The following is a 23,417-nucleotide window of genomic DNA, read 5'->3' on the forward strand; positions in this document are numbered from 1 at the left end:
CAAATTAGATTTGTGGTTTGTGGAGCGCAGTATCTTGGCTGTGTCCTGTTGAACCACGAACCTCTTTAAAAGTATAATTAGATCAGGTCACCCATTACTGCATGCTTTATACATGCCAAGCGGCGGCGTCTGTGTTGTGATGAGGTTGACCATGCAAAGTGAAGCGACGAGGTTCTTTGAAAAAAACTTGACTTTATAAACTCTGAGAATCTCAGACTTTTTTCTTGCAATCACGGAATGTAACTTTTTTTTAACCCACCTGGCCCTAATACGCCGTTGTCGCCTAAATATGAATATGAGTTCGATAATAGATTTTTTTTTAATTGGGGGAGATAGTTTTGGATGTTGACTTTAATAGAATAAAATCGAATCGGAAATGTAATACCACCAACATCTACAGGGGCCTTTACCTCAAGCCAAGGAGCGAGCGGTGGGGGCTTGAGTCGAACACATCTATTAATTGGTTGGATAGCGGAGGTAGGAGTTACAAAGCGTTCCCAGCTAACACATGACGTTGCGGCAACGTTGCCAGTAGGTGCTCAGTTGGTAACCCGCGACGTTACCTTCTGGCAACGTCGTGGCAACGTCGTAGCAACGTTATAAAGGGAATGTTGCCAGTTAGTCCCATGGACAACGTTGCCGCGACGTCGTACCTTGGTCGGCTGGTTACGTTATTTTTAGACCTGTTGGCAACGTTGCCGCGACGTCGTACCTTGGTCGGCTGGTAACGTCATTTTTAGGTCCGTGGGCAACGTTGCCGCGACGTCATACCTTGGTCGGCTGATTATGTTATTTTTAGACCTGTGGGCAACGTTGCCGCGACGTCGTACCTTGGTCGGCTGGTAACGTCATTTTTAGGTCCCATGGACAACGTTGCCGCGACGTTCTACCTTGGTCGGCTGGTAACGTCATTTTTAGGTCCGTGGGCAACGTTGCCGCAACGTTGTACCTTGGTCGGCTGGTTACGTTATTTTTAGGTCCGTGGGCAACGTTGCCGCGACGTTGTACCTTGGTCGGCTGGTTACGTTATTTTTTGGTCCCATGGACAACGTTGCCGCGACGTTGTACCTTGGTCGGCTGGTTACGTTGATTTTGGTCCCGTGGACAACGTTGCCGCGATGTCGTACCTTGGTCGGTTGGATACTGTTATTTTGGTCCCGTGGACAACGTTGCCGTGACGTTGTCCCTTGGTCGGCTGGATACATTCATTTTGGTACCATGGGTTAAGTTGCCGAAGTCGCTCTTTGGTCGCAGGACAACGGATCTCGAGTGCAGTGGTTTATCCATGGAGAGATCACACTGGACTGCTCTCAGTTCTGACACTTTTGTAATGTAGCAATAGTCTACATGAATTTCAATCACACAATATTAAATGTTGCACCCAGCACTTATAAATGTAGACAATGTATGTAATTCATGTGCAGCTCAGCCCCAGCATGGTCATCAATTTTCTAATATCTGCAGGAACATAGCTTTAATAAATAAAAGACTGAATTTGGAATATAAATCTTATATTCTTAGCCTTAGGCCTATATTAAAATAAGTCTTTCATTCTTTACATGTACAAAAACAATCAATGTGTGATGTGTAACATGATTAAGCAAACATTCTTTGTCCAGCACACCAAAGCTGTATGACACACAATGCAAATTTGAGCTGCAATAATTTAGTAATACAAAATTGTTAAATGTGACCAAAAGGCAAGCGATTCTTAAGTTTAATTTCCAAAGACAAGTCATCACAGAAAATTACAATTCTTCCTTAGCAAACCTAGGTTTGCTCAGTCTTCCCCTAAGCAACAACTTTGCGCATGCCCATTTCAACGCATCTCTGAAACTGGGATTTCAGAAAAGAGTTTGCAGGGATTCCAACTGAACGCATGGATTTCAACTGGAAATTAGCTACTTCAAAGGTGAGTTTCTTTACAGAAATAGATTTAAATATATAAACATATTTTCTGAAATTGGATGGAGCATGCTATTACGTATAGGTTTGAAATTTAGGCTATTTAGCCTGGTTACTGTATCTGTTTTCAGATTCACATTGTTTACGTTAGGATTTCGCTAGCTACTAGCTAGTACTAGTAAAGCTAGTATAATGTACTGTAGGGTTAAGGCTAAACCCTCCAGAAAGTTAAATACTGAAAATACATACAAAGTTTAGCGTCTCACAAATCACCCACAAAAGAATCAGTGAAAATAAACGTTCAGAACTGTTAGAAAAAACCTTGTCCGAGAATAGTTTATTTAGCCCTGGAAGACTGTGGAGCTAGCGCGTGGCTGATCACGTTTTGATCAGTCGGGTCATTGGCATGCACAGCAATGGCGTCTATAAAAGTATCATGTCACTAATTCTTCCAATTTGTACATGCCATCTGTTTTTTGAATAAGTTTATTTGTTTTTTAACCTTAAGATGCGTGAGTTCTAAATGTTTCCGACGCTTCCACGAGTGAGCTTTTTCCAAAACGGCAGCTAGGTAGCTTTTATTAGCTTCCGTTACCTAGCTAGCAACCTAGCATAATACTCGTAGCAATGCTCCTACCTGCTAGTGTTACTTGTTAGCCTACTAATTGTAAATTTTGAAGCCATACTATAGCGTTTGTCACATTGTTTGTCTATCGGAAAATAGTCGGTTGTAATGTTAAGAATCACACGTGTGCGACGCTACGCTGTGGGGCCCTGCTTTCGAACGATCACACATGTGCGATGCTGATCCTATTATATTTATATCAAAATGCTAATACTATGTACTTAAACTACATTCCACTTTCATTTCTGTACAGAGTATCCTACCACCGTCACACGGCCTAGCACTGTGTCCCTGGGAAATTATGGTAAAGTAATGATTGACCGTTTTTAACAGTGACAATAATTGTATGAACCATGGCAACCCTAAAGGCTATGTTTTGAAGCAAAAGCATGACTTAAAACTTTTGCATCACCAGACCCCTAGGTGTCAACTCTGGTCTGGTGGAGGAGAACCCATATGGGGTCCAGGAAAACAGCTGGCAGCCAGGCAAGTGCAAATATAAGACACTCAAAGCTTCTCAATAGCATTGCCAACTCATTGTAAGGCATACTTAAGTTGTTCTGATCGTGGCAGGGGGATACATATTTGTCAAAACAACAAATGTTGTCTTACTAATGCTTTGTATACAACCATTCAAGGTAACATGTGTTATTTACATCAATGTTACAGCTAATCTAGAAGAACCACAGTGTATGCCAATCATGTTAACTCTTGTAAACTTGTTTTACTTGTCTTTACTGACAGACACATTACAGGTTATGTTCCAGAAGATGGAGACATTGGAGGAGAACCAGCGAGAGGCTCTCCTATTCAGGCGACGACAGGGCAGACATGCTGAAGAGGTGCCAGTGATGGACCTACAGGTGGCCTAAACACAGGCTGAACTCCAAGACCTTGAGGAGCGCCTTAAGGTGCTGGAGTTCTGAAAGAGGTAGGTGTTTTGAGGTGCTGTGAACTATGGCTTACACGCAGCGTTCAACGTTCAAATTGGTGCTAACAATAAGTTCATGACTTCTAAATGCAGATGCTGTGATGAAGTGGAAGATGGGATTAGGAGAGAAGGCTGTGGAGCTCCTCACAGCGGAGACACTCAAACACGCCCCGGCAGCCCATTCAAAACAATCCAGGTGAATGAATGGTGATGGCAGCTTCCCAATCCAACCTTTCACATGGCTATGTGACCAAAAACTTGAATCCCATAATATTTTTTTTATGATGTATATTATTCTAGATGTGATTTTTGTATGACTTGTATAGCCCCTTTCATCTGTGCAATTATGTTGATAGGACACTAACTTATTTTGTGCTTCATTGTCAGGGCCAACCGACAGGACCTGTAGCGGGGACTGGCAGAAGATTTTCATTCACTGTTTGGCACTTTGTTTGAAATAAAATGACTGAATGTTACATGGAAATGCTGCCTTGTTTATGATTAACTTGAGTTAGGCTACACACCACACAAACAGTCCTCCTGAAGTTGGCTATGTAGCCTATTATACAAGAACAAGTAGCATTTGGGGCAAATGAGGTCTGCATATGAACCTCCAATATAAGCAATAGAATTGAGAAATATGTTAGTAATTAACGTCGCAGTTACGGACTGGCAACGTCGGAAAATTACGTTGCAAAGAGGTCGCGGTTACCGACTGGCAACGTCAGAAAATAACGTTGGGACGACGTCGCGGTTACGGACTGGCAACGTCGGAAAGTTACGTTGCTAGGAGGTTGCTATTACGGACTGGCAACGTCGGAAAATAACGTTGCCACGACGTTGCGGTTACGGACTGGCAACGTCACAAGATGACGTTGCGGCAACCTACTGGCGCCCCACAGATGCACGGTCCCGCAACGTCGCCAAAGACGTTGCGGCAACGTATGTTTGGTCAACGAGTGACGTTGCGGCAACGTAAGGGCAACGTAACTGTGTTAGCTGGGTTGGGATTTCCGATTTTTTTTTAAATGCATCTCTTCATCCATGTTCGCATGTGCTGAACAATCACGCTGTATTTTCCCTTATCTGTTTGAGACATATTCAAAAGCCTTGTTGCGTCTCTAATTCACTATAAGCAAATATGTTCTTCCAACTCATTGTCCATCTCCTCAAGAAATTTCACTGATTCTCTCAAATGTGTCAGACCAGAAAGTTTTTGTTTGTATTTCCCAATATAGCTAGGTAGCTAGCTAAAGTTAGTAGATAGATAGCTACTTAGCTATATTGGGAAAGATGCAAAAAATATTATTTTGTTTACTAAACCACAGTAACTTCTTCTGTGAGGTTTTCCTGCGCTACAAGCAAACAAACCATTTTGTGTGAGTGCAAAGAAAATGCAATGGCTATCAACACAATATGGCTTTATCCTGGTCAGCATCAGATGAGACCAGCCAGTGGACATCTTGGAAGGCAGCGCAGTAGGTGTTTGTGATGACAGTAGAATAGGAGCCATTATGACACTTTTCAGTCAGACCCGCTGATCATACACTGCAGAAATAACTGTTCCCACACTCCTTCTTGTCTCCCTTTCTCCTCTCTTTTCTCTGTAGTTTGTCTTCTCCCCATCCCCTCAACATCACCCTCTCTGTTTCTTGACTTCCAAACCACTTCTTTAAAGTAATAGTCTTCAGCTGACAGCACAACCTGAGAAATAGTTGTGGGTTCACAGATGAGACTGCTGGATGACAATGGCAGGGCTATCAGGGAATCGGGGCTACAGAGCCTTTATGTACATATGTGTGTATGTATATCTCCTGACAAGACAGTCATTCAGGCCTCAATTGGGCTACCATGCCCAATACCATTCAGGGGGACGATTAGGACTGGTACACACAAACATACACACACAACGGGTGTTTTGGCAGAGAATGGCATGTTATTGTACACACAGGATTAGATCAAATGGTGTGTACTGGAAGGGGTTAGTGTTGACAGTGTTCTAAAGCTAGTAGTACTGTAGTAGTAGTTATTCATAATTATGTGAGGTGGCAGTAGTAATATGTAATTGTAAGTGGTGTTGCACAGGAAAGGGGAGGAAATAAGGAATAGGAAATAATAATAAAAACCGGTAAGTCATGAAAAATATGAAATATGCTAATGCAAGAAAACAAAACACAACTAGAGAGGGTACAATTTCTGGGGAAATTGTAGGGTGTGCTTGCTTGCGTCGGTTGCAGAGGGGTCCGTATTTAAATTAAGCAATAAGCCCCAAGAGGCCATGGTTTGCGCTGATTTTAGAACAGGTAAGGGGAGTTGTTAGGCACGATGCGAAGCGGAGTGCCGAAAACCCCCTTACACCCTTAAACCCCTTTCACCTCGCTATGTAGTTCCTACATACATCGTTGCCACGCAACAGCCAGATAGACACCTTTGCAGTGTTTTTTTATTTGAAATATTTGATGCGCAGTAATATGGAATGTTAAAGAATGTTATGAGGACAACCTGTAAGGTTATGCTGGATTTTACAACGGCATGGAACGCGATATAGCCAATCATAATCAAAGATGGGAACAACCAGTTTTAGAATGACATTTTTACAACTGATATTTCTGTATATTTTATATAAAAATGCATAGCCTACTTAATATTTATAAAGATTACAGAGATTTAGAAGCATAATTTTTCTGCTAATTACAACTCAAAATACTAAGAGCGAAGAGTAGAATGAAATAGTTGTCTTCTCATTTCCCCTGCAAGAGGGAATGGTGATCAGTAACCTCATAGTTGAATCAAAACGAATGCATTTGGCAGACCGGTGTAAAAATTGACCTGATCTTTATGACTTAAACGTCCTTTTAAGTTTTTCCCTTCTTGTGATATTTTCAGGCATTTAGCATACTCTCATACCATGGTCTGGGTGAATACTCGATTCTGATTGGCTGCAGGGGTGTACATTATAGGGTGATAACGGACACCTACTGCGTCATTGCAGAAAAATGGTCTTTTCACCGTTCTAAATTATTCCGCTGGCAACACAGGAGCCTGTACAAAATGTCTTAAATAAGTAACCACTGAGTAACCATAACAACAGTGACATAGTCAAAGCCTCCATTTACAATTGTGAAAGACTTTAACAAGATAACTTGTATTTACAACGAGTGACTTCAATATTTATTTTAACCTATTTGAAAAATGTTTCTTTTCTGAATGTAGTGTGTCAGTGACACGTAACTGCTCATCTCATCCCATTCGCTATTCACCTCGCTAGTCAATCTACTTCAGACAGGCTGCAGCCAACACAACGGTAGCAGCAACTCTACACATGGCCGATTATTTCATTCTTAAAAATCTTGATTTTATTTGGGAACAATGACATGGCTCGATAGCTGGCTAGTCTTGTTGTTAAACATACTGTCAAATTATAATCACTGTTTGGAGAAAATGTCAACTTTGATGCAATCATCTCCACCCAGAGAGTCCAATTGACCGTTCCCCAGGCCACGCCCCCTTAGTTATTGTTGCTATGTACGACACAATTCCCGGAACTGTCAACCCAAAAGCCATGGCGAGTACGGGGATAAGCGCTACAGCTGTCAGTGTGAGTGAGGATTTTTTTAGTAATACCTCTGCGATATCTCCCAGATCCAGGCAGAAGGGACTGCAATATGCAGTGGAAGGATATATTCAAAATATTAAAGTTAGCAACGAAGGGGAAACAACAAAATCGAAGCTAAAGCATACAGGTCTGAAGTAGCCTTGTCTGGCCAGGCACTTGAACAGCAAGCACAGGGTTGGGATACTCAGGAATAGGTCGCCCACTCACGAAATTCTACGAAGATTAAAATAAAATAAGTTTATAATGGCTTGTTGGGACGTTTTGTTCAACATTGATACAGTATTTTAAAGCTCCTGGCAACTTGCTGGCATTCGTTGGCTAGCTCAGCTTGCAATTTTACAGACTTTAACATTAACATTTTGATTTTAACATTAACAAATTTGTTGGAGTCACTAGTTATGCACTAGTAGTGGTAATAATACTAGTTTACATGAACCATAACTGTTTGGGGATGTTCTCTCAACTAACATCTTAGATATCGTTCGCCAGCAGCTTAACGCTAGCTAGCTACCTTGGAGCAGACATATGCTTATATGTTTGGTGATGTTCTCTAAATTAAGTTGGGAGTGGGGTCTCCCACACTGTTTTATCCACCGCCGGCACCTTCCCTCTTGAGTCTTCGGCTTTGTAAATGGAAAAAAGACCACACCTCCCTCTAAATTTTTGGGATATCTAGTGTCAGATCGACACATCCCATAGGCACACCGTTTAACCATGTTGCTTCCGACTCAAAGCTTGATGGACCTTCTTCTCTTAGTAGCGGTTGCTAAGGTACGATTGGACGAGGGCCGTTCTAGGGAGGAGTTTCGGGAACGGTCAATTGCTCCCTCCTCAGGCCCCTCTAAACCGGAACCAGAGAATGTCTAATATAGAGAGAACTGCCACTCTCGGGAAACTTCCGGGTTCTGAACTGGTTGAAGTTCCATGTGAGGGCACTAACGAGCGAGTGCAGAATGAATGGAGGTCTATGGAGCGGTACCCCTCAAAATCCACTTTTCTCAGGATATAATTTTTTTGTCCAGTAATTTGAATTGAATTCGAAAGGCGAGGCCAAAAAAATACACACTGCCGGGTTGTAGATTTTTGGAAAGTCGCCTTTCTGTTCTAAAAAACTTTTGAAAATGTCATTGACGTTATACACATCGTACGACTAGAGCTACTGCTTGACGGCAAGCTCTGGTCACTTACTTTTTTCTCTCAGGGCATCGACAACACAGCTGACAGGTTAGGCTCTCCCTGTCAATACACATGCTTGAAAGAGTTTTGGCTTGCTAATGTTGTTGCTAATGTTGCTAATGCTCCGACATTCTGATTCCGCTTTGGATGCCAAGCGGGAGCTCTGGTCGTATCAGTCCTTTACTAACCAATCAGCATTCAGTAGCAGAATGCTAGCGTGTTATGGGCAACAACGACTCACCATGTAAGAAATCAAAAGGACATAAGTACTCGTTCATTCAATTTTCGACCTATAATCCATGTTGAACATGCACAAATTACAATCAAATCAGAGATTTTTCAACAACAATCAGGCGAAAGAGACAAATTTAGCCGTTTAGCTCCATAGACTCCCATTCAACATGCACTCGCTCGCGATCACCCCCAGTGGAACTCTGGTGGAACTGCAGCCAAATTCGGTACAATGGGGTTTAATAGGGAGTGGCAAGGCTCTCCTTAAACAGGCTCTGGTTATACCTCCCTGAAGCCGGAACTCTCTCCTCAGGCCCCTTTTTTCATGTGTATCCGAGGTATTAGCGCCACCGCTGGTCGGAGGATACTGTAGGCTATTTATATTAATAGGAACGGTTTTAGCAGAAGTCAAGCGGAAATTAGCATTGCGGCTAGCGTTACGTACAGGGTTCTAAACTAACGCCCGCCAACCCGCCAAATGCGGGCAAAATTTCATTTTCATAATAAAAAGTCGCTAGCCAGTTTGGCCTGTGATGGCCTACATGAGGCATTTCATGAACGATACATAAGGCTATGTTCTCGGCATGGTTTTTGTTAATTTATCCCCCTGCAGTAGCCTAAGTTTCCCATGAACACTTTGCCGTAGCCTACTCCTACGTTATTGGAATATGGAATATATGTTTAGTACTATTATTACACATCTTTATGATAGAGGTGGTAATTGATGAAGCAACATTTTACATAAATACAAGGATAGCTATTGATTTCAGATTAAGAGAGTATTGTTGTTTGTATTATCAACGTTAAAAAATGAATTACTTGAGAGCCGGCTCTTGTTGCCGTGGAAACAATAAACAATGACACGAGCCAGCTGTTGCTGCTGCAAATGACCAACGGAAAAAATGTGATATTCTATAATGACCACTAGATGGCGCTAAACTGCCAAACCTATTTTCTATGCTTTCCAGGGGCAGAACAGTGATCATGTTCGTAATGTTAGCAATACGTAACGCTAGCCGCAATGCTAATTTCCGCTATGTTAAACTCTATTGACTTATGCTAAAACCGAAGTTCAATGTAAGTTAGCCTATTAATATAAATAGCAGTATCCTCCGACCAGTGGAGGCGCTAATACCTAAAAGGGGCCTGAGGAGAGAGTTCCGGCTTTAGGGGCCTGAGGAGAGAGTTCCGGCAGAGCCTGTTTAAGGAGAGCCTTGCCACTCCCTTTTAAGCCCCATTGTACCGAATTTGGTTGCAGTTCCACCAGAGTTCCACTGGGAGTGATCGCGAGCGAGTGCATGTTTAATGTGAGTCTATGGAGCTAAACGGCTAAATTTGTCTCTTTTGCCTGATTGTCGTTGAGAAATCTCAGATTTGATTGTAGTTTTTGCATGTTCAACATGGATTATAGGTCGAAAGTTGAATGAACGAGTATTTATGTCCTTTTGATTTCTTACAGGGTGAGTCTTTGTTGCCTATAACACGCTAGCATTCTGCTAATGAATGCTGTTTGGTTAGTGAAGGACTGATACGGCCAGAGCTCTTGCTTGATGGCATCCGAAACGGAATCAGAATGTCAGAGCATTAGCAACATTAGCAACAACATTAGCAAGCCAAAACTCTTTCTAGCATGTGTATTGACAGGAAGAGCCTAACCTGTCAGCTGTGTTGTCGATGCCCTGAGAGAAAAAAGTAAGTGACCAGAGCTTGCCGTAAAGCAGTAGCTCTGGTCGTACGATGTGTATGACGTCAATTACATTTTCAAAAGCTTTTTAGAACAGAAAGGCGACTTTAAAAAAATCTAACAGCCAGCAGTGTGTATTTTTTTTGCCTCCCCTTTCGAATTCAATTCAAATTACTGGACAAAAAATTATATCCTGAGAAAAGTGGATTTTGAGGGGTACCGCTCCATAGACCTCCATTCATTCTGCACTCGCTCGTTAGCGCCCTCACATGGAATTTCAACCAGTTCAGAACCCGGAAGTTTCCCGAGAGTGGCAGTTCTCTCTATATTAGACATTCTCTGGTATAACGTGGTCCCAGTTCTTGGGACACCACCGGATAGAAAATCAGGAAATTACGTACTAGAATGAAGACAGTTCGTGCAACTTTGGCTCTTTATCAGGAAATGACGTTCCCATATGAAGAGAGTTTGTGTAACTTCGGCTCTTTAAAACGATTTTCATTGGTTTGAGCGTTTCCATGCCATTCAGAAATATACAACCGCGCAAATCGAAATATTTCTGAAATGCAGGAGCCGGCATCAAACAAAACAGGTACTTTAAGTAGCAACCTTTGTCAAAATATGTGTATTGTATTACTAGAATTTGGTCGATTTTGAAGTCAGAAGTTGTTTGCAAAGTAATTTGTTTGCGAGTTTTTAATTAATGACTGATAAGGCCGTCAGAGTTCTCCTTGATGCTAGCTAACGTTGTTAGTTATTGGGTTGATGCTAACGTTGTTCGTAACTTTTTTGCATTCAGATACATGTAGGAACATCTATCTGTATTACATGCTTGGACGTATACCAATGTTTATCAGTGTTTATTATGACCAGACCATCCTCAAATCTCAAAGCAGAACAGCTATTTATCAGCCTTCCTTTCAGGTCCACAACCCCTGGTACCCTGAGTGTGCTTTCTGCCTACCAACCAGTACCCAGTAGGGTTACTAGTAACCCCTACCCCCTGCTCTGCATCCAGCGCTGGGCCCAGCCTCCTGCTCTATATCCAGCACTGGTCCCAGCCTCCTACCCCTACCGTCTGCTCTGTATCCAGCGCTGGTCCAGCCTCCTAGCCCTACCCCCTGCTCTGCATCCAGCACTGGGCCCAGCCTCCTACCCCTACCCCCTGCTCAGTATCCAGCGCTGGTCCAGCCTCCTAGCCCTACCCCCTGCTCTGCATCCAGCGCTGGTCCCAGCCTCCTGCTCTGTATCCAGCGCTGGTCCCAGCCTCCTAGCCCTATCCCCTGCTCTGCATCCAGCGCTGGTCCCAGCCTCCTGCTCTGTATCCAGCGCTGGTCCCAGCCTCCTACCCCTACCCCCTGCTCTGTATCCAGCGCTGGTCCAGCCTCCTAGCCCTACCCTCTGCTCTGCATCCAGCGATGGTCCCAGCCTCCTGCTCTGTATCCAGCGCTGGTCCCAGCCTCCTACCCCTACCCCCTGCTCTGTATCCAGCGCTGGTCCAGCCTCCTAGCCCTACCCTCTGCTCTGCATCCAGCGATGGTCCCAGCCTCCTGCTCTGTATCCAGCGCTGGTCCCAGCCTCCTACCCCTACCCCCTGCTCTGCATCCAGCGCTGGTCCCAGCCTCCTACCCCTACCCCCTGCTCTGTATCCAGCCGTCCCAGCCTCCGGCCACTAACCCCTGCACTGCACCCAGCCACTAACCTCATTATATGTTGTTATTATTATCATGAAATGTTTGTGTAAGTAACTGATTATTGTTTGTTTTGTATTTAAGGACCATCTAAAAAAAGACGGGCCTTCGAGGCCCTAAGTCAGGATCTCCCTGGGCAAGTTTCCAACGTCAAGTATGATGTTAAACGTATCCCTGGACTACAGACGTAAATCTGTAAATACCAATCTTTTGTTAGTTTAGTAATATTTTACAGTTTTACTTCAGAAAGAAGGATCGCTTATCCACGTTGTCCTATTTGTGTTGCTTTAAGGACCACAAGAAGAAATCCGTGAATACCGGTGTTGGTGTTGATGCTGGTGCGGGTGCTGGTGTTGGTGCTGGTGTTGATGCTGGTGCTGGTATTGGTGCTGGTATAGATGCTGGTGCTGGTGTTGATGCTGGTGTTGGTGCTGGTTTAGATGCTGGTGCTGGTGTTGATGCTGGTGTTGGTGTTGATGCTGGTATATATGCTGGTGTTGGTGCTGATGCTGGTATATATGCTGGTGTTGGTGCTGATGCTGGTGGTGGTATAGATGCTGGTGCTGGTGCTGGTGCTGATGCTGGTGGTGGTATAGATGCTGGTGCTGGTATAGATGCTGGTGCTGGTGTTGATGCCAATTCCACCATTCATGAGAACAGGGTAAGACAGTTATTTGTGAAAATATTGACAATTTCATAGGATTCAATGTTTAACTTTTGGCCAGTGGATAATTGTGAATTAAAGATTCGGTATCTCTGTTTACCTACCTGTAGAGGATTGAAGCATATCTATGTTTTCCATCCCAGGTACCACTGTCTAGCGATCTAGACAAATACATCTGCCTTCTGTTGGAAACAGAAAATGTTATGTTGGTAGATGAGGAGGGTAAAGTGTTCATCATCAACACATTCAACCATTCCACCAAGCGTCTTAATGTGAGTCATTTTTTTAGCCCACGTATTGTAATATTCTACTGACACTGACAGATTTCCTCCTGCAAATGTGTCTAATAATACCCACACTCAAGCATGCCATTTTGGCCAAAAATTAGGGTTAGGGTTAAGAGTTCCTTTCAAGGTTCAGAGTCATGTCTTTGTACAGTAAAATACAGGGGTTAGTTAAACTCTCCCATTCAATATCAAACCCCTATGCTGAATTGGGACTCAATAGCGCCACCTAGAAGTGGTATTGTTTTTAACTGAAAAACTGCTTTGTAGTCACATATAAGCTCTTATCTTTTTGAAATTCTGATAGAAGATCCATTATCACACCCTTAATGCATTTGGTTGGAAACACATGATAAACATTAACAGAAATTGAGTTTTTAAAGATAATGTAAACATATAAATACAATGTACGTAGAAGTTGCATTGATGAATGCTGACTAAGTGTGACATTTATTGGTGTCTAATTAACCGAAACATTCCTTTACAGGTACAATTTGATGAGGATATGGGAAAATATAGCTTTAAAAAAAAGAACTACAAGTCCCATCATGCCCACATTACAATTGCATTGTGAATACCCCATATTTGTAGTCCAATTAAGGTCCGGTAACTCACTTTGGGTAGTTCTCAATGGCAATGGTGTTTTGATCAAGATTAAAGGTTGTATTTTTATTGGCTCTGCTGCAAATGTAATTTAGGGTTTATTTGGGTTAATTTTATGTGTACAGATTTAAAATTGCGATCTGATGTGTCTGTGATGTACCTATGAAGATGTTTAGCCTTTTATTTTGTCTGATGTCTCATATTGTCTCATATATTATACTGTATGTATTTGTTCTCAAATGAGATCGCAAATACAAGCGGCCGAAATGAGTTTTCTCTGCAGGGTGTCCGGGCTCTCCCATAGAGATAGGGTGAGAAGCTCAGTCGTCCGGGAAGAGCCCAGAGTAGAACCGCTTCTCCTCCGCGTCGAGAGGAGCCAGTTGAGGTGGCTCGGGCATCTGATGAGGATGCCTACTGGACGACTTCCTGGTGATGTGTTCTGGGCATGTCCAACTGGGAAGAGGCCCCGGGGAAGACCCAGGACACGCTGGAGGGACTATGTCCCTCGGCTGGCCTCGGGACAAGCGGCAAATGACGGACGGACTTGTTCTTGTATCTATTATTTAAATTTGACATGCCTTGCTATGTATTAGTTTGTAGAGTATCATTAATGATTCCTACCGGCGACTGTACACTACGGAATTCTTCTAAATAAAGTTCACAAAAATAAAGACATTTGTCTACATTACACTGATAACACTGTGTATCGTAACTAATGGAATGACCCTGTCCAATCCAATTACTAGATTGGAACTAAGTGTAAATAACTGTTGTATTAACTACTCAAAACCAAAGTATGAGTCAAGTTCATTTTATACAATATTTATTCACATTTATTTACATGTTAATTTACAGTGGCTGAACTCCCTCAGAGCTATTTGGATAGCTGGCAACCTCCATTTCTACATTGTCAACCTGAAAAAAACCACACAAATAGTGTAAAAACGCTGCAGGGGCTTGCAACCCTGCTTCATTGCTTAAAGCCTGTACACCGATGTATCTATAGGAATGTTAGAACCTAAATTACAGTTAACCTTTAACTTCAGGTTTGTACAATGAGCTGTGTGTGTGTGATATAATATGTGGTTCAAGACTCAAAGTGGGGGTAAGATAAAAAGTACTTTTCTGAGGGCAGGTATGATGCGTTAGTGTTTGGGCGCAGATGGAGTGAATTTAGGGTACAAAGGTGTATTTTTTCAAGTGAGATGAGTGTCTTAACTCTCAATGGCTTACTGATGAAATTGAGCATAGATACACAAATATTTGGGTAATTGAATACTAACATCTGACTAAAGGTAAATGACTAAATGACTAAAGGTAAAGCCGTACAAATGGTTGTATGTGGAGATGATTTTTCGTAGTATGGATGCTGTAAATGTGCCCCTGTTTTCCCCTAGAAATGTGGGGGAAAAAAGTATTAAGTCATGAGTGATATGGGGAGTACATGATGCTGGACATTGGATCTGTAGTTAGCTTGAAGCAGCAAAACCTCAGTTGTGATCTACACACACACCACTGTTTGGAGAGGAAAAGGAAATAAGCATATATGCTTATTGTTCTAACAAAGCAACATGTGCAAAAGTAAAAATGCATTATAATGCAGCTGTGTCAGGATACAAAAAAAAACCATGATGAAAACACACTCTGACATATACAGTGAGGGAAAAAATGATTTGATCCCCTGCTGATTTTGTACGTTTTGCCACAATGCTAATCAATTTATAACAATTTTGACATTTTTTTTTATTGATGTTTTTGTTATTCTGTCTATCGCTGTTCAAATACATGTAAAATGTACCATAACAATTTTTGACTAATTACAGACTCATTTCTTTGTCAGTGGGCAAATGTACAAAATCAGCAGGGGATCAAATCCCTCACTGTATTATTGATCATATGATAAATTATTATTACTTTATAAATACCTAACTATAGTAACAAAACTGTAAAGCGATAAAATTACGGCCAAATAAATGTAATGCCCTTTGTGTTGATAAGTGAAGCTGAAAACACTGAAACTGCTTATATTCTCCAGCATCACAGGTATTTAACACCCAGTCAATGAATTGCTTATGCTCAGAACAACACTTCAATAAACTCCTCAAAAAAAGATCTGAAACGTTATTTCAGTCAATTATTCCTCCCCTTCAATTAAAACCAATTGGTAATGTATTTCATATCATTGGAACGCTGTACGTGCCAGAGTGACCAACGCAAACATGTTGGCTGACTTGCGACAAATCCTGGTTGAGGAATGGGATGCCATCCCACAGCAGTGTGTGACCAGGCTGGTGACCAGCATGAGGAGGAGGTGCCAAGCTGTTGTGGCTGTGTATGGATCTTCCACACGCTACTGAGGTCCCTGACAGTGTCAAATGAATAAAGTGTAATAAAATGGCCAATATGTGTTGTTTTTTCCTTATTACTGTGGGAGAGTGCAATCATCCAATCCACCAAGCAACTCAAAACGAGAGTGAATACCAACAGAAGAATATTGCAGGGGATTTTGGCAAAGAAAATTGGTCCGCTACCCACACGGTTAGCTGTGTTGCTCATTCCACAAATGCACAATCCTTACAAGTTGTAACTCGTTGGTAAGGTGACTAATCAGGCTTTCCAACAATATAAAATACAATACCAATTGGTATTATTGAAGGGGAGGAATAATCAACCAAAATAACGTTTCAGAACTTTTTTTTAGGAGTTTATATGGAACATTGCAGTATGAACATCTACAAAAGAACAATAACATTTCACATGAAGGCAATTACTGTTTAGTAACAAGGGCATGTACTTTCATACAGTAACATAATATTGGAGTAAAACAGTAGTAAGGCCATGTTCCCTTTCATGTAAAATCTTTCTTATTTTCTACCAAAATACCTGAATGCCTCCATATGGGTTCAATTCCCTTAGAGGGGAAATTAACCCAAGAGGTGAATGCCCGAAACGCTCCTCACTCTCCCTACACCATGCATTTATCTGTTCAGAAAATCATTAGATCATTTGTATCGCTTAAAGAGGCTCATTCTACCTTTTCTATATGGACGAATATCATTTTTATGGTTCACCTCATGCATACAAGTGTTAGTGTCCATGAATAAGTGAGATACTGATACACTGCATAGACAAACACAAAAGACACATAGTATTACCTTCTTTTCAATGGACAGCCAACGTGTGAAATGGAACCTGCGTTCCTTCTGCCTCTCGTTTCTAGGACGAAACTTTGGCTGCTTCTTGGGGACAGAGAGTAATTTGTGCAGCATTATAGATATTATGACATACTTAATGGGGACATGGTGAGGGGATACATCGATATTAAGCTGCTTATGCTATATAGGCCAGAAGCATACTTATGTAATAAAAATACAAAAAAATATAACTTATAAATACTAATATAGGTTAAATTGTATTTGTACAATCATCATTTAGTATACCTGCTGCCCTGACGCAAGAACATCCTCCTGACACTCTTCTGGACTCAGATCACCCTCCTGGGTTGCCTGATCCTCAAGATCCTGGACTGAGAGGGAAATATGAAAGTGTCAAGAGTAACTAAGCATAATATTTCAATCAGGCATCAACATTTATTGAAACCAGCATGACATTCAACATAAAATGCTTAAAAGGGCTGGACCAGCGCTGCATACAGAGCAGGGGGTAGGGGTAGGAGGCTGGAACCAGCGCTGGATACAGAGCAGGGGGTAGGGCTAGGAGGCTGGACCAGCGCTGGATACAGAGCAGGGGGTAGGGCTAAGAGGCTGGACCAGCGTTGGATGCAGAGCAGGGGGTAGGGGTAGGAGGCTGGACCAGCGCTGGATACAGAGCAGGGGGTAGGGGTAGGAGGCTGGGACCAGCGCTGGATGCAGAGCAGGGGGTAGGGCTAGGAGGCTGGACCAGCGTTGGATGCAGAGCAGGGGGTAGGGCTAGGAGGCTGGACCAGTGCTGGATACAGAGTAGGGGGTAGGGGTAGGAGGCTGGACCAGCGCTGGATACAGAGCAGGGGGTAGGGGTAGGAGGCTGGGACCAGCGCTGGATACAGAGCAGGAGGCTGGGACCAGCGCTGGATGCAGAGCAGGGGATAGGGCTAGGAGGCTGGACCAGCGCTGGATACAGAGCAGGGGGTAGGGCTAGGAGGCTGGACCAGCGCTGGATACAGAGCAGGGGATAGGGGTAGGAGGCTGGGACCAGCGCTGGATACAGAGCAGGAGGCTGGACCAGCGCTGGATACAGAGCAGGGGGTAGGGCTAGGAGGCTGGACCAGCGCTGGATACAGAGCAGGGGGTAGGGCTAAGAGGCTGGACCAGCGCTGGATACAGAGCAGGGGGTAGGGCTAAGAGGCTGGACCAGCGCTGGATACTGAGCAGGGGGTAGGGCTAAGAGGCTGGACCAGCGTTGGATGCAGAGCAGGGGGTAGGGCTAGGAGGCTGGACCAGCGCTGGATACAGAGCAGGGGGTAGGGCTAGGAGGCTGGACCAGCGCTGGATACAGAGCAGGGGATAGGGGTAGGAGGCTGGGACCAGCGCTGGATACAGAGCAGGAGGCTGGACCAGCGCTGGATACAGAGCAGGGGGTAGGGCTAGGAGGCTGGACCAGCACTGGATACAGAGCAGGGGGTAAGGCTAAGAGGCTGGACCAGCGCTGGATAAAGAGCAGGGGGTAGGGCTAAGAGGCTGGACCAGCGCTGGATACTGAGCAGGGGGTAGGGCTAAGAGGCTGGACCAGCGTTGGATGCAGAGCAGGGGGTAGGGCTAGGAGGCTCGACCAGCGCTGGATACAGAGCAGACGGTAGGGGTAGGAGGCTGGGACCAGTGCTGGATATAGAGCAGGAGGCTGGGCCCAGCGCTGGATGCAGAGCAGGGGGTAGGGGTTACTAGTAACCCTACTGGGTACTGGTTGGTAGGCAGAAAGCACACTCACGGTACCAGGGGTTGTGGACCTGAAAGGAAGGCTGATAAATAGCTGTTCTGCTTTGAGATTTGAGGATGGTCTGGTCATAATAAACACTGATAAACATTGGTATACGTCCAAGCATGTAATACAGATAGATGTTCCTACATGTATCTGAATGCAAAAAAGTTACGAACAACGTTAGCATCAACCCAATAACTAACAACGTTAGCTAGCATCAAGGAGAACTCTGACGGCCTTATCAGTCATTAATTAAAAACTCGCAAACAAATTACTTTGCAAACAACTTCTGACTTCAAAATCGACCAAATTCTAGTAATACAATACACATATTTTGACAAAGGTTGCTACTTAAAGTACCTGTTTTGTTTGATGCCGGCTCCTGCATTTCAGAAATATTTCGATTTGCGCGGTTGTATATTTCTGAATGGCATGGAAACGCTCAAACCAATGAAAATCGTTTTAAAGAGCCGAAGTTACACAAACTCTCTTCATATGGGAACGTCATTTCCTGATAAAGAGCCAAAGTTGCACGAACTGTCTTCATTCTAGTACGTAATTTCCTGATTTTCTATCCGGTGGTGTCCCAAGAACCAGGTGTTTTGTGCAACCGGCCCCAGGACCACGTTATACCTCGCTTCAGGGGCCTGAGGAGAGAGTTCCGGTTTAGAGGGCCCTGAGGAGGGAGCGCTGCATTTGGACCCTTCTCATCATCTCACATCCATTTGCTATTCAACTCACTCCACAGGCTGCGGCCATACTGTCCTAGTACTAGTATATGGCCTATAATGTTCTTGAAAATCTTGATATTGATTTTGGGACAGTGACATGGCTGGTTAGCTAGCAAATCTTATTGTCAAACATACTGTAAAATTATATTTACTGTTTGTCAACCGTACACAATGTTATTGCCTTTAAATCTTGCTAGCATTAACGTTAGCTTTCGGGCTAATATCTCAGCCAAGGGAAAGCCAGCTGGTTCCATGAGCTGAGCGTACTATAAATATCAGAGTTGGTTAACGTTAAAAAACGTTCCATGTTTGTAAAAAAAAAGTTGGCAAGTGACCATAGTATAAGCGGGATAATGCCCTTTGAGGTGTCCAATATCAGCTGATAATGGACTCCGTGGCGCGTCGGACGGTTCACGCCTCCGCATCGTCCATTATCAGCTGATATTGGACACCTCAAAGAGCATTAACCCTTACATATTGCATTCTTTCATTAATAAAGAACCCCCTTTGAAGCTTATTCTAACGACCGAATTCTCACTCCCCCGCAGAATCCCACTCCCCTACGCGTGAACACGCAGTGCCTTCCTAGCGTATTGCTAGTTGCAGTTTGACAAACCGAGGCGATTTTTACAAGCTTAGGTTCCCTCGTCTTATGCTTTGAGTAAACTGTCAGTAGGCTATTTAATTAATGTTTCGTCAAAATACAAGTTATGTTGTGCTGCACTTGAGAGCCTATTGGATTTGTATGTCGTGCTGCTCATAAAATCCGAATGATCGTCTCAAGACAATAGACGTACTTCGGCACTTGAAAACAATGTTATCTGAATGAGGGTAATATGTGAATTATGTTGTAGTTGCTGTTATGTCACTGTCTGTTAAAAGCGAGCATCCTTTGTATTCATTTGTACGAATCACTTTTAGTAGAACTATTCACTTCTGATTCTTGATTACGTTGTACTTGCTGTTATAGGTATACTTACTAAATGCACTATATGCCAATTAATTGGCATATAATCGTCTGGTAAATGAGTATAGCTACATTATTTTACAAATGTAGGCTATATAAAAGGGCCCCTGCTCACAGGTCTCTCCTACCAGAATGCAACTTCTATTTCCCTCTCAGTAAACTACTTGCCACACAACTGTTGTGTTTACAATGATATCCATTTTATAGATCCTGTTTCCCACAGCCCAGTTTGTGTCTTCTAACTTGCAATGTACAGTGCTTGGTTTTAGTACCGGATAAGCCAAGCCTGGACCTTCCCTTTGTGAATGGCTAGTGAAAAACATCTAATAAATGATGACATTTTGATTGGTCCCATCACATTTATTTTAAACAAAAAACTATAATGATATATTTAACAAAAGATAGAAAAAAAGAAAGAAAGTGATCATTAAAATAAGAGTTTTAACAAGTTTGAGGCTTGATCATGAAAACAGGTCAGGGATGTTTACGGCAGGCAGCACAGACATATTCCTCTCAGTTGGATTTTAGCACAACAGAGATGGAACCTTCTGAGGCAGCTGTCACAGCCAACCTGAAATTTTGGATAAACATTAAGATTAATTTGTGGAATGATAATGAATGATTAAACATTAGGAATGACAAAAACTGTCACTGTCCCCTATAATAACATTACCACTTACACAAAGAAATACCAATCCTTCATTATAAATGTTTCTAGTAGTGAAAAAAGTGTTGTATTCAATACCAGTTGACAACCCAGTTAGTGTCGCCATCCAGATAGTCCTCATCCCCGTATAGTTGGGGTGTGTCAGATCTCATTGTCCGGGGGGGGGGGGGGCGGATTTCGTCAGGTATGAAAAACAGTGTTGCCAAAATCCTACTCCATTTTAACTTTTACATTTATGCAACTAGTATCAAAAGCTTTTTATGGCACACTTTACAGGGCATGAGGAGCCACCAAAATAATTTGGGGGTGTGTCAAATGTTATAATACCAAGGTATAAGGGGGGGGGGGGATTTCGGCAGGTATGAAAACAGTGTTGCCAAAATCCTACTCGGAATTAGGATTTAGTTTATTCGTCATGTATGTTATAGAAACAGCAGGGAGGTGCAAACACTAAACATACACAACACAAATCTTAGATTAAGTAAAGGTACAAAAGTTTAAATATTCCTAAAAACTAAACTAAACAATTTAAATATAAAATATATATAAAAAATATAGCTGCAAGCAGCAATGTGGTGGCCAAGCAGGTCAGATGACCCAGAAGAAACCTTCGACATCTAGTGACTGCGGTGTACCTGGCTTCCTTTGCAATGGCTTACAGTCTCGCTAAACAGAGAATCAGAGACATGACAAGTTTGTCAGCTTTGGCTGGATTTGAACCTCTGACGTTGACGTTTCCAGGACACCAATTTATCCTAGTGAGCTATTCTCAGTGCTGGAAATCACAATTTTCAGTTTCTGGATAAAAATATTAGCAGTTTTTCCTGTGGCAAGCGTGGTCAGATTGGGCCCAAGTTTAAACAGCTGTAATTCAGTTCTATTTTGACATGTCACAGTGATTGTGGTCTGAAGATAATCTGTGCCAAATTAGGATAATTTTTGATATTCACCAAAAACGTTTTATTCATTCATTCAGAATGGCGATTACATCAATTTAGCTGGTATCACTATTTAACATACGTCAGACACGGGATCGCCCCCTAGCGGTTAGATGACACAACCTTTTGTAGACCTCTTTAGAACAGGGTCCCTAGTCCCTATACCAAATTTGTTGTCAATGTATTAAGAGGTGCTGAGATATGACCTCACTTCTTTTATGGTGGCTTGGTTGACAACTTTGATTGGCTGATGACCTTGATTGGCTGTTCCAGTCAAAAAGTGTAGCAAATCAAAAAAACATGTCTTTTGTGAAGCTTGATCTGAAGATAAATGGTGCAAAATTGTTGCTGATTGCAGCGCCACCTAGAGGTGAAATGGCATGACCTATTTTGGACTTCTTTAGAGCAGGGTCCCTCGTCCCTATACCAGATTTGGTGTCAATGCAGTAAAGAGGTGCTGAGATATGACCTCACTTCCTTTATGGTGGCTTGGTTGACGACTTTGATTGGCTGATGACTTTGATTGGCTGTTCCAGTCAAAAAGTGTAGAAAATCAAAAAAACATGTGATGTCTTTTGTGAGGCTTGATCTGAAGATAAATGGTGCCACATTTTTGCTGATTGCAGCGCCACCTAGAGGTGAAATGGCATGACCTATTTTAGACCTCTTTAGAACAGTGTCCCTAGTCCCTATACCAAATTTGCTGTCAATGCACATTTCTGATCACTACTTTATCCAATTCTCTGTCTCTCTCCCCCCAACCCCTCCTACCACACCTCCCCTTGTAACTTTCCGGCGCAACCTCCGCTCCCTATCTCCCTCCCATTTCTCCTCTATTGTAACATCCTCCCTCCCTCCCATTGACGAGTTCTCGTCCCACCCCACTAACACTGCCACAGACTCCTTGTTAACCACATTAACTGCATCACTTTACTCTCTCTGTCCCCTGTCAACCAGGCCTGCACGTTCTTCTCCCTCCTGCCCGTGGCTTACGGATGTTATTCGTGAAGAATGGTCAACCCTTCGGGCAGCTGATAGGAGATGGCGCAAGTCCAAACACGGTCTGGACCTTGATAAGTATCACTCCATCCGTAAATCCTTCTCTTCTCACATAACTGGTGCTAAAACCCTCTACTTTCTGAACAAAATTAACTCCGCTCCAAACCCCCACAAACTTTTCTCTACCTTCTCCACCCTTCTTAACCCACCTCCCCTCCACCCTGACAGCAGACGACTTCTCCTCCTTCTTTGAGAAAAAAGTCCCCGACATTAGCAGTCAGTTCCCTAAACCCACCTTTCCTTCCCTCTCACCCTCCATGACTGACCCAACTAAATGTCTAAACTCTTTCTCTCCCCTGTCCGAGGCAGAGATCTCTGACCTTATTCTCTCTCATCGCCCCACCTCCTGTCCCCTTGATCCTATCCCCTCCCCTCTCTTTCAAACCATCTCCCCCTCCATCATAACTTATCTTCTCCATGTCCTAAGCTCCTCTCAGGCCAGAGTTACCCCTCTACTAAAAACAAACTCCCTTAACCCTGCCGTCCTCCAGAACTACAGACTGGTATCATTGTTACCCTTCTTTTCAAAAACAATTGAACAAACTTTCTCTCTCAGAACAACCTGCTTGACCCCAACCAATCGGTTTTCAAGACTGGCCACTCCACAAAGACTGCCCTCCTTTCAGTCACCACTGCCCTCCAGTCTGCCAGAGTGGCTTCCAGGTCATCCGTCATCATTCTGCTGGACCTTTCTGCAGCGTTTGATACGGTCAACCACCAGATCCTGCTCT

At 43.1% G+C, this 23,417-nt stretch overlaps 2 long non-coding RNA genes across 3 annotated transcripts; both read left to right on the forward strand.

The window, feature by feature from the left end:
- Positions 1-1,088: 1,088 nt before the first annotated feature.
- On the forward strand, positions 1,089-3,945 carry LOC146302887 (uncharacterized). 2 transcript variants are annotated; one of them, XR_014758175.1, is made up of 6 exons: positions 1,089-1,912; positions 2,784-2,834; positions 2,946-3,016; positions 3,275-3,461; positions 3,555-3,657; positions 3,849-3,945. It is a non-coding gene; the product is annotated as an uncharacterized LOC146302887 (long non-coding RNA). The 2 variants fall into 2 exon arrangements; XR_014758171.1 differs by lacking the exon at positions 1,089-1,912 and having other exon boundaries at positions 1,950-2,834.
- Positions 3,946-10,704: 6,759 nt separating this feature from the next.
- On the forward strand, positions 10,705-12,252 carry LOC146302888 (uncharacterized). Its single transcript, XR_014766070.1, has 3 exons — positions 10,705-10,760; positions 11,944-12,054; positions 12,152-12,252. It is a non-coding gene; the product is annotated as an uncharacterized LOC146302888 (long non-coding RNA).
- Positions 12,253-23,417: the final 11,165 nt, after the last annotated feature.

The sequence above is a fragment of the Hypomesus nipponensis genome, chromosome 1, assembly GCF_054491055.1.
Source record: "Hypomesus nipponensis isolate SF chromosome 1, ASM5449105v1, whole genome shotgun sequence".
In the NCBI taxonomy this organism is placed as follows: Eukaryota; Metazoa; Chordata; class Actinopteri; order Osmeriformes; family Osmeridae; genus Hypomesus; species Hypomesus nipponensis.